The 16207-nt window shown below is 37.6% G+C and overlaps 1 long non-coding RNA gene across 1 annotated transcript; it reads left to right on the top strand.

Moving 5' to 3' along the window:
* Window positions 1-2102: 2102 nt before the first annotated feature.
* On the top strand, window positions 2103-13297 carry LOC130836121 (uncharacterized). Its single transcript, XR_009049123.1, has 4 exons — window positions 2103-2532; window positions 3299-3430; window positions 11982-12017; window positions 12883-13297. It is a non-coding gene; the product is annotated as an uncharacterized LOC130836121 (long non-coding RNA).
* Window positions 13298-16207: the final 2910 nt, after the last annotated feature.

The raw sequence follows: 16207 nt of genomic DNA, 5'->3' as shown, positions 1-16207 counted from the left end.
GCAGAGGTCAGGGAAAGCTTCTTGAAAGAAGCAATGTCTGAGATGTGCATTAAAATATAACTGGTTAGAGGTAAAGCAAGTAAAGAAAACTAGAAGAAGAGAGAATGCAAATATTAGAAACTGAAGCTCAAATGGGTTAAGCAGTTCCCCAAAGTCATAAATGCTACAAGCAGAAGAGCTGAGATTTGAACCCAAGTGACCTGACCTCATGCCCCAGGCTCTTCCCAGCTTACTTCTTCTGTGCTTCACCAAATTTTCTTCCCTCCATCCTTATCTTAGTCTGTTCAGGCTGCTATAACAGAATACCATGGACTGAGTGACTTACAATAAACAGAAAGTTACTTCTTATGGTTCTGAAGGCTGGGGAGTCCAAGACCAGGGTGCTGACAGATATAGTGTCTGATGAGGACCCCTTCCTGGTACATAACTGGTGACTTTTCCTGTGTCCTCACATGGTACAAGGAGCAAGGAAGTTTCCTGGAACTTCTTTTATAAAAGCACTAATCTCATTCATGAGAGCTCCACCCTCATGACCTAATCACCTCCCAAAGGCCCCACCTCCTAACACCATCTGCAGGATTAAGATTTCAACATATGACTTGGCGGACATAAAAATTCAGACCATAGCTATATAAACATTTCAAATTTTATCACATGATATGCCTTAAATATGTGCATTTTATTGTATTAGCATTCATATATCGATAGAGCTACTTTTAAAAATCCATCAGTTTGGGGACTTCTTTTGTGGCACAGTGGTTAAGAATCCACCTGCCATTGCAGAGGACATGGATTTGAGCCCTGCTCTGGGAAGATCCCACATGTTGCAGAGCAACTAAGCCCTTGTGCCCCAAGTACTGGGCCTGCACTCTAGAGGCCTCCAGCCACAACTTCTGAGCCCATGTGCTGCAACTACTGAAGCCTGTGTGCCTAGAGCCCATGCTCTGGAATAAGAGAAGCCACCACAATAAGAAGCATGAAATGAAGAGCACCCCCTCTCTCCACAACTACAAAACCAACACAGCCAATAAATGAAAAAAATAAAAATAAAAAATAAAAATCCATTAGTTTGAAAAACTTGCAGGTAAAGATACATGATTTAAAAATTATGAAGCCATAAGAATAATTTTAAAAAGAAAACTACCAATGACATGCAATCTAAATATCCCATATAATAAGTTAATATGTAATATTATATAATACAGATTAAGACCTTCTAACACAAATACATTAAGATATGGTGAGTCCAACATTTTTTTAGGGGGTGGACAGCCAAAGATGCTTTGAAACTGCATCAAAGGGCCTGCATCAGAGAACCAGGCTCAATCTGGAGGCTGGACTATATATGAATGTCTTTGGTGGCCATTGACAGAAAGGGATCCTAAGAACAAACCAAAGTGATCACTAAGGGCTGACAGCCTTGTAACTGCCTATATGCTGCCCTATATCTGTAGGAAGGGCATGTGGGAAGACATTCAGAAGTCTTTCTGAAACCTTGTAAATGTTACTAAAAGTAATTAAAGTATGTGGGCCAAGTGACTGGATGCAGAATGTCCTGCTTGAGCAGCGGAGGAACTAAGGGTGCTGGGCATGGAGACCATGGGGGCACAGGCTACCGTGGAAACAGAACATTGACCCTCTCTGGGGGTGCAGCCCCTTTCTCACTTGCACACCTCATATCACCCTGTTTGGCCCTGGAGGATGGCTGGTTAGCCAGAGACGGGTAAGATTCCTCAGGGGAGGAACAACCTAAGACAGGCACAGTCACAGAGGGGCCAACAGGGGTGGGGCAGAGGGGCCAACAGGGGTGGGGCACAGACCCTTAATCCTTCTGAGAGAGGTCTCCTGCCCCCAGGGCTGCTTTGCTCTCCACGCCCAGCTCAAATCCGCACCCAGCTCAGATCCACACCCTGCTCAAATCGGACCCAGGAGGCAAACAAAGATCATTGCCCCAGTCATGTGAGGCCTTTGTTTGTTTATTTCAAAGATAACCTTGTTTGTGGGACTAAACTGGGAGTGTTAGACCCTTAGGCTATGCCAAGAACTCAATAAAAGCAACCTGGGATCAATCAGCGAGGCTCTTGATCCTAGAGGTCTTGAGTTCCCCGTCCCATCTTTCTCTTAAATCTGTATCTGTGTTTTCTTTAAGCTTGTGGCACCCGTCACTCACCTCGAGTCGCCGAGCTGGTCTCGGCAAGGGCATATATCATAACTGAGCTCTTAAATCAGGAGAGCGAAGTTTGAGTCTCATAATGATTGCACTCTGGTTCACTCCACTATTCTCTCTGCTTTGAAAATTTCCATGATAACGAATATATTTTGGTTCAGCCACACAGTAGACTATTATGTGTTCTCTAAAACTCCTCTCTTCAAAGAGCATTTAATAACCTGCAGAACAGCTCAAAATAAAATGCTAAGGGCAAAAGTCAGGATGAAAATTGTGTGTATCATGATCCAAATTTTTGGTGTATGTGTTTATCAACGAGGAGATGAATCAAAACGTCTGCAGTGTGACCTCTGCGTGAGGGGATCGTGAGTGATAATTGTTTTCTTTTTTATCTCTATTTTAAAAGTTATCTCCAGTCAACAAGGAATGTTAAATATATATAAGAGTTAAAGTGTGTATGTGTGCTTATAAGGTTTAGTATTAATTAACTGAGCTGCTTTAGGTAAAAGTAGAGAATGAGAAACTTTGGGCCTCTCTCCAGACCTATGATTTTATAGTGTGTCTCAAATCTAGCTGTACATTAGAATGACATAGGTTGTCTTTAAAAAAATTCTAATGCTTAAGCCCCATTAAAAGAGCTTCTGAAGTAACTGGTCTTGAGTAGAGTCAAAGTATGAGTTTTATTTCTCCTTGTTTTGGAGTTTTTGTTCGAGTTTTGGGGCAGGGGGTGGGGCAGGGGTTGTTTTTTACTTCTCTCCAGGTAAATCTAGTTTGAAGTTTGGATTAAAAACCAATGTTCTGTATGTATGGATCAACTATTATTTACCAAGCACTATACCTTGCTAGAGTGAAATGTACATGGAGATTCATAAACTTGAGAAAAAAAAAGCATGGAGATCACCTGGAGATAGAGAGGAAAAGCAAATCATCACTGTCAACTTCCCAGCTAGAAGCAACTGGAACACAATTAGCAGAGATTCTATATCTATATGTATATACAAAGCTTCCACAGGGGTATTAAGTGATCTGAATTCTCTTGTGGTCATCTGCTAGAAATTTATTCAGGTAAGTTCAGAGAATATGACAAATATTTGGTTCCACTTGCTGAAAATTTCAGTTTTTTGTGTACAGGGCATGTGTTGAAGCCACTGAACTCTACATAGAGACTGCAATTTGGCCAGTCTTCTCTCCTGATGTCCAGGAGACACCAATAGGCTGGAAGTTACCATGCTGCTTAGGAAAACGGATGCTGATTATCAAGAGGTAATAGGGATGCTACTGTGCATTGGGGACAGGAGGAGTAAAGTCTGGAACCAACAGGCTCCTCTAGGTTGCCTGCCAGTTCCACCTAATCCAGTAATAAATTTTAGAAAAGCTATAGCAATCCAATATAGGGAGGCACTCTCAGCCCTAGAAGGGCTGACTGAGGGGAAGGAAATTAGATAATGGACAAGGGAATGAAGGAATTAAGAATTAGGAATTTCCCTCCCCTTATCCAGCAACTGATTTTTTTCCTTTCCAGTCTCCCTACTATTTTATTTTATTTTATTTTATTTTTTTTTGGCACACGGGCTTAGTTGCTCCGCGGCATGTGGGATCTTCCTAGAGCAGGGATCGAACCCGTGTTCTCTGCATTGGCAGGCAGATTCTTAACCACTGCGCCACCTAGGAAGCCACCCTACTATTTTATATAGGATGAGCTGGTGATGATAAACCTTATAAATTTGATAAATATATTAAGTATATCAATACAGAATTGTGACTGAACTAGAGAAGTTTTGAACATCACCTAGATGGGGTAATGATTGATGAGATTTTGAGCCTCCCCTTTTGAGAGAAGGTCAGCCTTTCTTCAATTCTGAAAATAATAATTATTTTATATTATGTTCCTTTAAATATGAACAATGCCACTGGCTCCCATTGTTTGGCAGAAGTTTAAATCTGGGAAGCAGAATACTAAGCATGTGAGGTTGCCTAAGGGTGACTGCAGCAGACACCACAGATTGATTCCCTCAAGGTCACTCCAACAGCCTTACAGTATAGCTCCCTGTTCACTAGAGGCTAGAAAATTGTCTACATTTCCCAGGTTCCCTGTAGCCATGTTATACATTTGGCTACATTCGCCTAACAAACTCACTTATGAGACTCTGATGGTAAAGACAAGTTTGTGAACAGAAGCTGCACAGATCTAACAAATAGGATCAAGGAGGGCTTAGAATTTCAACAGCAGCACTTGAGGAGATTTGGTAAATAGGTGTAGAACAACAGAGGGCAGCAGTACAATTTCTTGGTTTCTTTAGGAACAGAGCAATGACATGTTAGGGCATTTCTCCTATTTGTGTCACCTGTCTGTGTATACAACCTTGACCCAGTGCACACTCAGAAATTCTCTGAGCCAGCTAATACTCTGTAATAAATTTCTTCCCATTTAAACTAACCAGAATGAATTTGAATATAACTAAAAACACTGAATAGGGCTTCCTAGGTGGCACAGTGGTTAAGAATCCGCCTGCCAATGCAGAGGTCACGGGTTCGATCCCAGCTCCAGGAAGATCCCACATGCCGCGGAGCAACTAAGCCCGTGTGCCAAAAAAAAAAAAAAAAAAAAAACACTGAATAATACAAGGAGTGATGTATATATGACTGAGACTCTGATAGACTAAAACTGTGTTTACATAGCCTTTATACTAACCTGCTAGAACAAGACCAAGGTTCCATATTACTTATATAATGTATACTATAATAATGTGTAAATTATGTTTATATTAAATTTATACTAAGCAAGTCAGAATGCTTTCTTGGCCTAGAATTATGGTGGGGAGGGGAAGCACTGAAATTTAAAACAAAAATTTACATAAGACTTTGTTATTTACTGAAGGCTTACATGTGAGTTGAAAGGGAAAAGTCAACTACCTGGCAGAAGCTGGGCAAATACCACATCTTAGTTCTTAACAAATTAAATTATAGACTGTCTTTAATATAAGAGCACAGTCGAAGTAATCTTCCAAGAATTGTCTTGAAAACAGGGGGGAAGAAAGGATCTCATGACATTTAGGTAAGAAAGAAAAGAACTCATGACACTCAGGAAAGGTGAGATGACTAGTTACTGAGAGAAGAGAAGAAAATGAATCTTTAAGTCTTAACTTGACAAACATCAAAAAAGTTAATTTTCAAAGGTGCTATAACATCAATTTGAAAGAGTTCACAGTATTTGTAAACTTCTGAAGATCCTTACAGGGTTTCCCATTTGAATAAAATATTATATCTCTTTGTTACTTGAAATTTCAAATTTTAGAATATGTGACATGAAGTTCTACTAATTATGTAGGCTGTTTTCTTCTTCAGAATCTCTGGATGAATAAGCCAGATATGAGAACCAGATGTTATATGGTTGTATAAATGTACAGTTGATTGAATGACTGTGTCCAGAGAATGGCATACCATATTTTGTCCTCTGCCTTCTTCTTTTCAGTATTTTCAACAATGACAAGAAGGTAGATTAAAATAAACTAGAGGGACTACAACACACTAAGGGGCTTGAGTATAGCCAATGAAACCATCACAAAATGAAAAACCAACCTATGAAATAGGAGAAAATATTTGCAAATCGTACATCTGATAAGTGGTTAATACCCAAAATATACAAAGAATTCATACAATTCAATAACAAAACAAAACAATTCAAATAAAAAGTAGATAGAGGAACTGAAAAAACATTTTTTCCAAAGAAGACATACAAGTGGCCAACACGTACCTGAAAATATGCTCAACTTCACTAATCATCAGGGAAATGCAAATTAAAACCACAGTGAAGTATTACCTCATGCCTGTCAGAATGACTATCATCAAAAAGATGAGACAGGGACTTTCCTGGTGGTGCAGTGGTTAAGAATCCACCTGCCAATTCAGGGGACACGGGTTTGATCCCTGCACCGGGAAGATCCCACATGCTGCAGAGCAACTAAGCCCATGTGCCACAACTACTGATCCCTCGTGCTGCAGCTACTGAAGCCTGTGTGCCTAGAGCCCATGCTCTGCAACAAGAGAAGCAACCACAATTGGAAGCCCGTGCACCACAGCAAAGAGTAGTCCCCACTCGCCGCAACTAGTGAAAGCCCGCACACAACAACAAAGACTGAATGCAGCCAATAAATAAATAAATAAATAAATTTATTTAAAAAAATGAGATAAAAAGTTTTGACAAGGAAGCAGAGAAAAGAGAACAATTGTGCCCTATTGGTGGGATTGTTAATTGGTGCAGCTACTATGGAAAACAGTAAGGAGGCTCCTCAAAAAATTAAAAATAGTACTACCATACAATTCAACAATCCCACTTCTGGGTATATATCCAGAGGAAATGAAAACATGATCTCAAAGAGATATCTGCTCTCCCATATACATTGCAGCATTATTTATAATAGCCAAGATACATAAACAACCTGTCTGTCAATGAATGAATAAAAAAGATACACACACACACACACACAGGAATTTTTTTCATTCTTTTCAATTTTTTATATTAATTTTTATTTTAAAAAATATATTATTGAAATACAATTGTGTAGTTTCAGGTGTATAGCAAAGTGATTCAGTTATACATATATATATTCTTTTTTTTTACATTCTCTTGCATTATAGGTTATCACAAGGTATTGAGTGTAGTTCCTTATGCAATATAGTAGGTCCTTGTTGGTTATCTATTTTATATACAGTGGTGTATATCTGCTAATCCCAAACTCCTAATTTATTCCTTCCCCTCTTTGGTAACCAATAAGATTGTTTTCTATGTCTGTGAGTCTATTTCTGTTTTGTAAATAAGTTCATTTGTATCATTATTTTTCAGATTCCACATATAAACGATATCATACAATATTTGTCTTTCTGTCTGGCTTACTTCATTTAGTATGATAATCTCTAGGTCCACCCATGTTGTTGCAAATGGCATTATTTCATTCTTTTTTGTGGTTGAGTAATATTCCATTGTGTATATCTACCACACCTTCTTTATCCATTCATCTGTCAATGGATACTTAGGTTGCTTTCATGTCTTGGCTATTGTAAATAGTGCTGCCATGAACATTGGGGTGCATGTATTGTTCTGAATTATGTTTTTCTCCAGCTATGTGCCCAGAAGTGGGATTGCTGGATTGTATGGTAGTACTATTTTTAATTTTTTGAGATACCTCCTTACTGTTTCCCACAGTGGCTGCACCAGTTAACAATCCCACCAACAGTGCACAGGGTTCTCTTTTCTGTACATCCTTGTCAACACTTTTTACCTCATCTTTTTAATGATGAGATTCTGACCAGTGTGAGGTGATACCTCACTGTGGTTTTGATTTGCATTTCTCTAGTAATTAGCGATGTTGAGCATCTTTCCATGTGCCTTTTGGCCATTTGTATGTCTTCTTTCTAGGAATGTCTATTTAGACCTTCTGCCCATTTTTGACTAGGGTGTTTATTTTTCTGATAATGAGCTGTATAAGCTGTTTGTATATTTTGGAGATTAATTCCTTGTCAGTCACGTCATTTGCACATATTTTCTCCCATTCTGTAGGTTTTTTTGTTTTGTTTATGGTTTCCTTTGCTGTGCAAAAGCTTTTAAGTTTAATTAGGTCCCATTTGTTTATTTTTGTTTTTATTTCCATTACTTTAGGAGATGGATCCAAAAAGATATTGTGGTGATTTATGTCAAAGAATGTTCTGCCTATGTTTTCCTCTAGGAATTTTATACTATCTGGTCTTACATTTAGGTCTTTAAACCATTTTGAGTTTATTTTTCACACAATGGAATATTATTAAGCCATGAGAAAGAAAAAATCCTGCCATTTGAAACAACTTGGATGGAATTTGAGGGCGCTTCACTAAGTGAAATAAATCAGACAGAGAAAGACAAATACTGCATGGCATGACTTATATGTGGGATCTTAAGGAAAAAAAAGTTACTCAGAAAGAGAGACTAGAAAAGTGCCAGGGGCTGGGGATTGGAAAAAGGTGTGAACTTTCAGCTGTAAGATGAATAAAGTTTAAGGACCCAATGTATAGCATGATAACCAGGTAACTATAGCTGATAAACTGTACCGTAGAATTGAAATTTGCTAAAAGAGTAGAATTTAAATGTTTTCACCAAGAGAAAAAAAAAAAAAGACAAATATGAGAGGTTATAGATGTGTTAATTAACTAGATGATAGGAATCCTCTGACAATGTATATATATCAAATCATCACAATGTACACTTTAAATATCTTACAATTGTATTTGTCACTTGCACCTCAATAAAAACGAGAAAAATAAGTAAAGCATATCCATCTTGCAACCTTATTAAATATTTATAGGACATAAATCAGTACCCAAAGTGAATTCAAGAAACAATAAAGATGGACCACATGTGCGTAATAAAATTTGTTTTTGAAAACTATGATCCCCACAACTATAGGATAAGGAGATATGAATAGAAAATATCTGTTTCAAAAAACTAGAAGTTAGGTTAAACCAAAGATGAATATGAGTCAGTAGTAAAGTAAGAAGTTCAGAAAAGAATTGATTCCATTTCAGTTTGCATAGCTAGAAATATAGAGCTCAGAAAAAGAGGACTCACATGTGCTCTCCCCCTGAATAAATCCATCTTGGGAATACTAAGTTTCAGTCTAAAGATGAAACCTTAAGAGAGATATTGAGAAATGGACACATATCCAGAGGACCAAGACCAAGATGGTGAGAGGAGAGGATTTGGGGTCAAGGCTTTTGTGGGATGCTTGAAAGAGCTACATCTGTCTCACCTGGGAAAGACAGAGCTGCTTTTAAACATTTAAAAGAAGTGTCCTGGTTGACACAGAATTAAATTTATGCTAGGAGGCTTCTTATTTAAACTAAGATCAATTAGTACTATATAATCACTGGCTACTATGAGCAATTGACCCCAAGTCCTCTCACTTTCTGTCATCTTTTCCTTGCATATCCAAACAAAATAGCACCCCCTTCCCCATTTTTCCATGATTTCCTGGAGGAAGGAGGAAGTTGCTTACATCTTACAAGCCATTTTCTCTACTCTTCCCTGTTACCCTGCTCTCAGCTTTTTGTTGTGTGCTGCCCTGGTTGCCTCACCCTTTTCCTACAACTGTCCTAGATTTTCTCACCCCAAACCATCTCTCTTTGATTTCACAAAGCACCATTACACAATGCTATTATTCAACAGGCTTTAACTGAAACCTTTATTTTGCTGAGCAGTCTTACCACACAAAGCCAAAAGAAAGGGGAAAAAAAAAAAAAGCCTGAAATTCAATATCAAAAAATAATATTCTGTTAAAAAGAAAACCACTGGCCCAAAATGGACTCACTTATTCCAGGCCACACCACCAAAGCAGGGCTTAATACCTAGCCTAACTGAAGCTTCAACTCCCCTAGAAGGGGAGTCTTAACCAGTCAGTCAGGAATTTTCTGGTCAGCACCAATGAGGTAATCTGTCACTTGGGCCCCCTCCATCCCCCAAAGGAAGATGAAGTAATCTGCCACATAGCCTCATTTCTTCCCCCACAGGTAGGTCATCTAAGCCTGAAATAATCTTTTTTGTTGTAACTTCCTTACCCTGCTTTTAAAAACTTCTCCCTTTTCTGTAGCCCTTTGGAGCACCTCCCTACTTGCTAGATGGGATATTGCCAGATTCATAAATTGTTAAATAAAGCCAATCAGATCTTTAAAATTTACTTGCTTTAATTTTTGTTATTTAATGTTCTTAGAGTTGATCTGCCCATCACCACATTTTCTGGACAACATTTATGTTCTTGTTTCTTCCCTGAATCCCAGAACCACAAACTCCAGCCCTTAGATCATCACCAGATCAAAACCAAGTTCCTATTCCTTAATTAAACTATATTTCCTTTTGTTTATTTTCTCCTTCCATATACAATATCGTGGATCTTGCTTCTAGCCATACTTCCAGCTTTATGCAAAGAACCACTTAAAATGTTGAAGGTTCTGTCACCAATTACAATGTGTGTGTGGCAATGAAGGGGGCAGTGGGGGGGAGGGTTCCCACACCACCAACAATCAAGATGTCCAAGAATTCAACTCAATTTGAACACTATCTAGCAGAGATAATGACAAACTCCAAAGCCTAAGGACCCAGTCTTACAAGACTGCCCCACTCCCCTGACTTCAGACACCAGTCACCAGACAAGGTTGTCATCTGTGCTTTAGACCAACCTGCACCAGTTCCAAAAGGTCATCCAACCCAGTGGATCAGATATTCTGATGATCCCTTGTCCTTGGATTCAATTATCTGCGGGGAATACGTTTCAAGACCCTAGTGGATGCCTGAAGCCACAAATAGTACCAAACCCTATATATACTATGGTTGCTTTTTTTTTTTTTTTTGCATTCCCATATTTTTTTTATTAAAGTGTAATTTTTGTTGTGTTAGTTTCAGGTGTACAGCAAAGTGATTTTCTTTTTCAGATTCTTTTTCATTATAGGTTATTACAAGATATTGAATAATTGAATATAGTTCCCTGTGCTATACAGTAGGTCCTTGTTATTTATCTATTTTGTATATAGTAGTGTGTATCTGTTAATCCCAAACTCCTAATTTATCCCTCCCTCCCCCCATTTTCCCCTTTGGTAACTAAAAGTTTGTTTTTGATGACTGAACCTATTTCTGTTTTGTAAATAAGTTCACTTGTGTCACTTTTTTAGATTCCACATACAAGTGATATCATATGATATTTGTCTTTCTCTGTCTGACTTACTTCAGTTAGTATGGTAATCTCTAGGTCCACCCATGTTGCTGCAAATGGCATTATTTCATTCTTTTTTTATGGCTGAGTAATATTCCGTTTTATATATATATATATATATATATATATATACACACACACACACACACACACACACACACATACATATATATATATATATACCATAACTTCTTTATCCATTTATTTGTCGATGGACATTTAGGTTGCTTCCATGTCTTGGCTATTATAAACAGTGCTGCTATGAACACTGAGGTGCAAGTATCTTTTTGACTTAGAGTTTTTGTCTTTTCTGGATATATGTCCAGGAGTGGGATTACTGGATCCGATGGTTACTCCATTTTTAGTTTTTTAAGGAAACTCCATACTGTTCTCCATAGTGGCTGCTATGATAAAGTTTAATTTATAAATTAGGTGCAGTAAAAAATTAACAACAGCTAAAAATAAAATAGAACAATCATAACAATACACTCTAATAAAAGTTATGTGAATGTGTGGTCTCCCCTTTCAAAATAATGCATTGTACAAATTTAATGCCTGTCCCATCTTAACTAAGAACTTATGCACTGTGGCCATAACTTTTGCCGCTTGAGGTGCTATAGAAAAATTAGCATGAATTTTTTTTTTCCTTCTTAACAATTTCACAGATAGATTGGTTCGTACCATAGATTTTTAACAACCTCAGCATACAATTTTTTCTTCCTTTATTAAGTCGAGAACTTTTGCCTTCTCACTTAAAGGAAGCACTTTATGGCTTCTCTTTGGCAAATCCAAATTGCTGGCATCACTAATACTTACACTTTGGGGCCAAAATTAAGTCAAATAAGGCTTGCTTGAGCATTAGCACTGTAATACCATAACAGTCAATCTGGTAACTCAGGTGGCTATTAAGTGACTAATGACTGGCTAGCATATACAACATAGATATGCTGGACACAGGGATGATTCACGTCCCATGCAGGATGGAGCAGGACAGCACAAGATATCATCACACTACTCAGAATGGCATTCAATTTATAACTTACAATTGTTTATTTCTGGAATTTTCTTTTTAATATTTTCAGCCCATGGTTGACCTTGGAAATGAAGTGAAACCACAGGTAACGGGGGACTACTGTGATTTGTTAGTGCAGCTCACAGAACTCAGAGAAACATTTTATTTACTAGATTACTGCTTTATTATAAAAGTATGTTGGCCTGAAATACATAGAATGCCAGATATTTCTGTAGCAAAGATGGGTTTATTACTCGGGGTCTGCAATCATGGCAAGGCACATGTGAGTCCCCACACAGCAACAGGAGAAGAATACATTTATAGAGAGAAAAGGAATTTGGGAGGGCCACAGTAAACAAAGAGTCTGTGGCTTTCTATTGGCTGAATCTTTGCCAGAAAAGAAGAGTCATGCTTCTTATTCCTCTCTGCTATCACTGCAGGGCATGAGAGCTCTGTCTTCTGGTCTCCCAACTCTATTTAATTGAGGTTTCTATTTATTAATTTTTTATGAGGATATAACTCAGGAACAGCCAGATGGAAGAGATGCTGGGCAAGGTATGGGGAAAGGGCTCTACTCTCTGGGACTCTCCACATGTTCACTGATGCAGAAGCTCTCTGAACTCTGTCTTTTGGGGGGTTTATGGAGGTTTTATTATGTAGGCATAATTGGTTAAATCATTGGCCATCGATGATTGATTCAACCTCCAGCCCCTCTCCCCAGCCTGGAGGTCAGGGAGCTAAGACTAACAATTCCAACCCTGTAAATCACATGATTGGCTCCACAGGCAACCAGTCCCCGTTTCTTAGGTAGGGTTTAAAAGTCACCTTATTAACATAACAAAAGACACATTTGTCTTTTTCTTTGGAAATGCCAAGGGTTTTAGGAGCTCTGGGACAGAAATTGGGATGAAGACCAAATATGTATTTTTTAGTATACATCACAATATAACAGACCTAAACTTTTTATTTAGGACTTCACATGTTCCAAATTTCTTAGAAGGGCTCAAGATCAATGTCGCCGTGCTCCCCTCCATCACTATTGCTCTGAAAGCAGAAGAGTAAATAGGTAATAGAAGATTGAGTCTCCTTTTACCCAAAGCAACCCCCAGATGGGGTACAACAGTAATTTTTGTTGTTACATGAGGAAGAACTTTCTAACATTTGGTGCTATCAGCAAAGGGAATCAGCTGATTGTTGAGATCCTGAATTCCCCCAAGACTGGATTTACTCTAACACAGATGACAACTTACTATTTGGGGAAATGTTATTGGGTAGAACGTCAAATGAAAATCCCATCCAACTTTAGAAGTGTCTGGTTCTATTAGTTCCTGTATCATCGGTAGTGAAACCCTACGAACATCCCTTGTGTAATGAAAATACCACGTAACACAGAAGGAAAAAATAAATAAATAAAAACAAGAGAAATTAAGTCTAAGCAGCTTCTTCTGTCCAACTAACGTTTTACCAATCACTAATATAAGAACAGTGCACTTTTTTCATCTTTACTCTGTTCAGAGAAATTGTATTTTAATGAGAACTGTCTCACTTACTTCTTTATAATCCTCTGCTAATCTTTCAGTTTGGGTTAATGACATTTCTCACAAAGAACAAATCCAATCTTTGAGCCATGGTCATCCAAACCAATTCAAATCTTTAAAACCCTTTCCTCTCAGCTATTTCTGATTCTAAGTAATTTCTCTAAGTCTCAAATTAATCCCCATTTAGTAGAAGACTCCTCCCTGGAGAAACCAAAGTCCCTTTCCTAATTATGATTGTCCATTTAAGTAGGACTACTTCTAATAGAGGGTTTTATTAAAAGAATTTTAAAGGATATCAAACTCTGCCTTTCTATATTGAGTTGAAATGATTTACCTGTGGCATAGCTGACACATCAATGTTCTTATCTCAACAATCGATGCACATATCTACACAGTAAATTTAGCTACAGGAATTACTGACAGTCCTAATAATGATCAAAATTAATCAAATGTGGCATCACATGTCAACACATGTTCTACATTTCTTTTCTTGTGAATATAAAATAATGAGTCTAGACTTGGCATATTGGCATTGGGAAATTCAAAACATTTGTGTCTTCACTGAAACTTACCTCTCTATCATTTTTTAGATAATTATTATAACCACAGAGGTTTTCATTATAGTCTCTTAACCACAGTCAGTTTGAGGTAAAGATCAACTGTGCTGTTTTCTAGTCTCCTAAATATGGAGGCAGATTCTCTCTAAAGTCATGACTTGGCTAGAGCCATAACTCAGCCCCAACTTCTGTATCAACTTGACGCACCAAGATACTGCTTTTCTCCCAAAAGCCCTCGGTTAGGGCAATCCCAATAAATGCCTAAGATTCTCTGGTGTAGTTCCAGGCACGTGGCTTCTGATAACAATCATTTCACTAGGGATGAAATTCAAGTTGCAGCAAGGTGAGGCAGCCCAGGTTTTCACTCTGGTCACTGCTCCTTCAGGTACTACCACGGGGAAAGTGCGTCATACTGCAGGCCAGTGGGGAAATGCCCAACTGCCCACCAGAGTCCTAAAATCTTATCACCTAGTCCACAACATTTGCAAGTTGCTTCAAACATTATGAAAATTATTAGGCTTCAAAATTTATAGACCCTCATGATTAAACCATAAATGACAACCCAATCCACTCGCATTTTCTTTTCTTTGATAACTGTCATTATTAGGTGTATTTACACTGTGCTGTTACTTACTGCCATTATAACACTTATTTCTCATAATAATCTTACTATGTGGTGATTGCTTTTTCCTTTAAAAAAAAACAAGGAAAATAAGACTCAGATTGGTTACCCAAGACAACTTTCTCATAAGTGACAGAGACAGGAATCTAACCAGGTCTGTCATATTCTGAATCTTCCACTGTTCCCACTGTATCTCATTGTCCTCCCTTTTAAAGCATTAAACCATTCAAGCATTATAACATAGCCTTATTATCTGTTAAGTGTATCTCCATCTGCACTAAGATGTTTCAGACACTTACTTACTACATTCCCTGTGGCATCTGTCACCTCATTCCCACTTCTTTAAGAACCTAGAATACCAAAAATAGAGCCCCAAGCCATGCCCACAATTAGCTGGAAATTAGAATCCAATCACAAACTATTGTTCGCAGAGGCCACTTGAGAAGCATGAGGGGAGGAGAGGAAACTAGTTGCTGGCTTTCTAGCTGCACCACAGTTTCAAAACCACTTCAGTGATCTTTAATCTGACAAGTCACTATTTTTGTTATTTTTTAGCATTACTGAGCTTTGTAAATTGAATAATATATATACACTATCAAAGAGTAATTTCTTAAGAATATACTCAATGTTCGCACATTTGTTGTAAGAACGGTGTTCTCATACACTCAGGAAGCAACACAACTTTTATTGAAGACCATATGTATTCAGAACTTTAAACATTTAAATGTTTATGACATTGGAACTAGTAATCCCACTTCTGGAACTCTATCATAAGGAAATAATCAGAAATGAAAACAAAAAATATTGCTGGAGGAGTTATTTTGTATAGTGACAAAGTGGAAAAAGAGGAAATGTTGAATTATGGTATTCATGCAACTAAACATTATGCAACAATTAAATATTATGCTTATGATGAATTCTAAATAACATTTTTTATTTTAAAAGTACACAGTAAAATTGCAGACTGTAGCACTTTGGTATCTTTTTTTTTTAATGGAAGGAAATGCCAAAGTCAAAAGTGATAGGATTGAAAAACTAAATAGAAGGAAAGAAAAGAAGATAGATTTTACCTTCTAAAATTTTCTAGAAAGGGCAGAAACAATGTGATTATAATAGTGAATAGAATATACGCTGAAAATTTCTTATGAACAATTTATGAACCAAGAAAGTCTTTGAACTGTAGTTTTAAATTCCTCCTAACCTCACTTAGGACTCAGTACAACTGGGACATTACAAAATGTCACTTATAGATTTTTCCTGAGTCCACTAGGATTTATTGTAATCAGGTTTTACTGCATTCCATTAGCAAAAATATATGCCTAAATATGTGTTCTCTGGTAATTAATACTCTGCATTCGGCCTAATACTGCTTCTTACAACTAAGGCATGCCCTAGTGGCCCTAAAACGTATGCCTCACCATTAAACTTGCAATTATAGATCTATGTAGCCAAATTACAAGGCCTCTGGAATCTAGTTGTTGAACCATCCGAATCTAAGAAAAAGAAAGTGTCCCTGACGCTATTATTTGGGATCTTCACTGCCCATAAAAAATAAATCTTGAGATTTGCATAAGTTTTA

This window comes from Hippopotamus amphibius, chromosome 1 (genome assembly GCF_030028045.1).
Source record: "Hippopotamus amphibius kiboko isolate mHipAmp2 chromosome 1, mHipAmp2.hap2, whole genome shotgun sequence".
Taxonomy (NCBI): Eukaryota; Metazoa; Chordata; class Mammalia; order Artiodactyla; family Hippopotamidae; genus Hippopotamus; species Hippopotamus amphibius.
The sequence above is the reverse complement of the archived record's forward strand: the minus strand, read 5'-3'. Positions and strand labels throughout refer to the sequence as shown.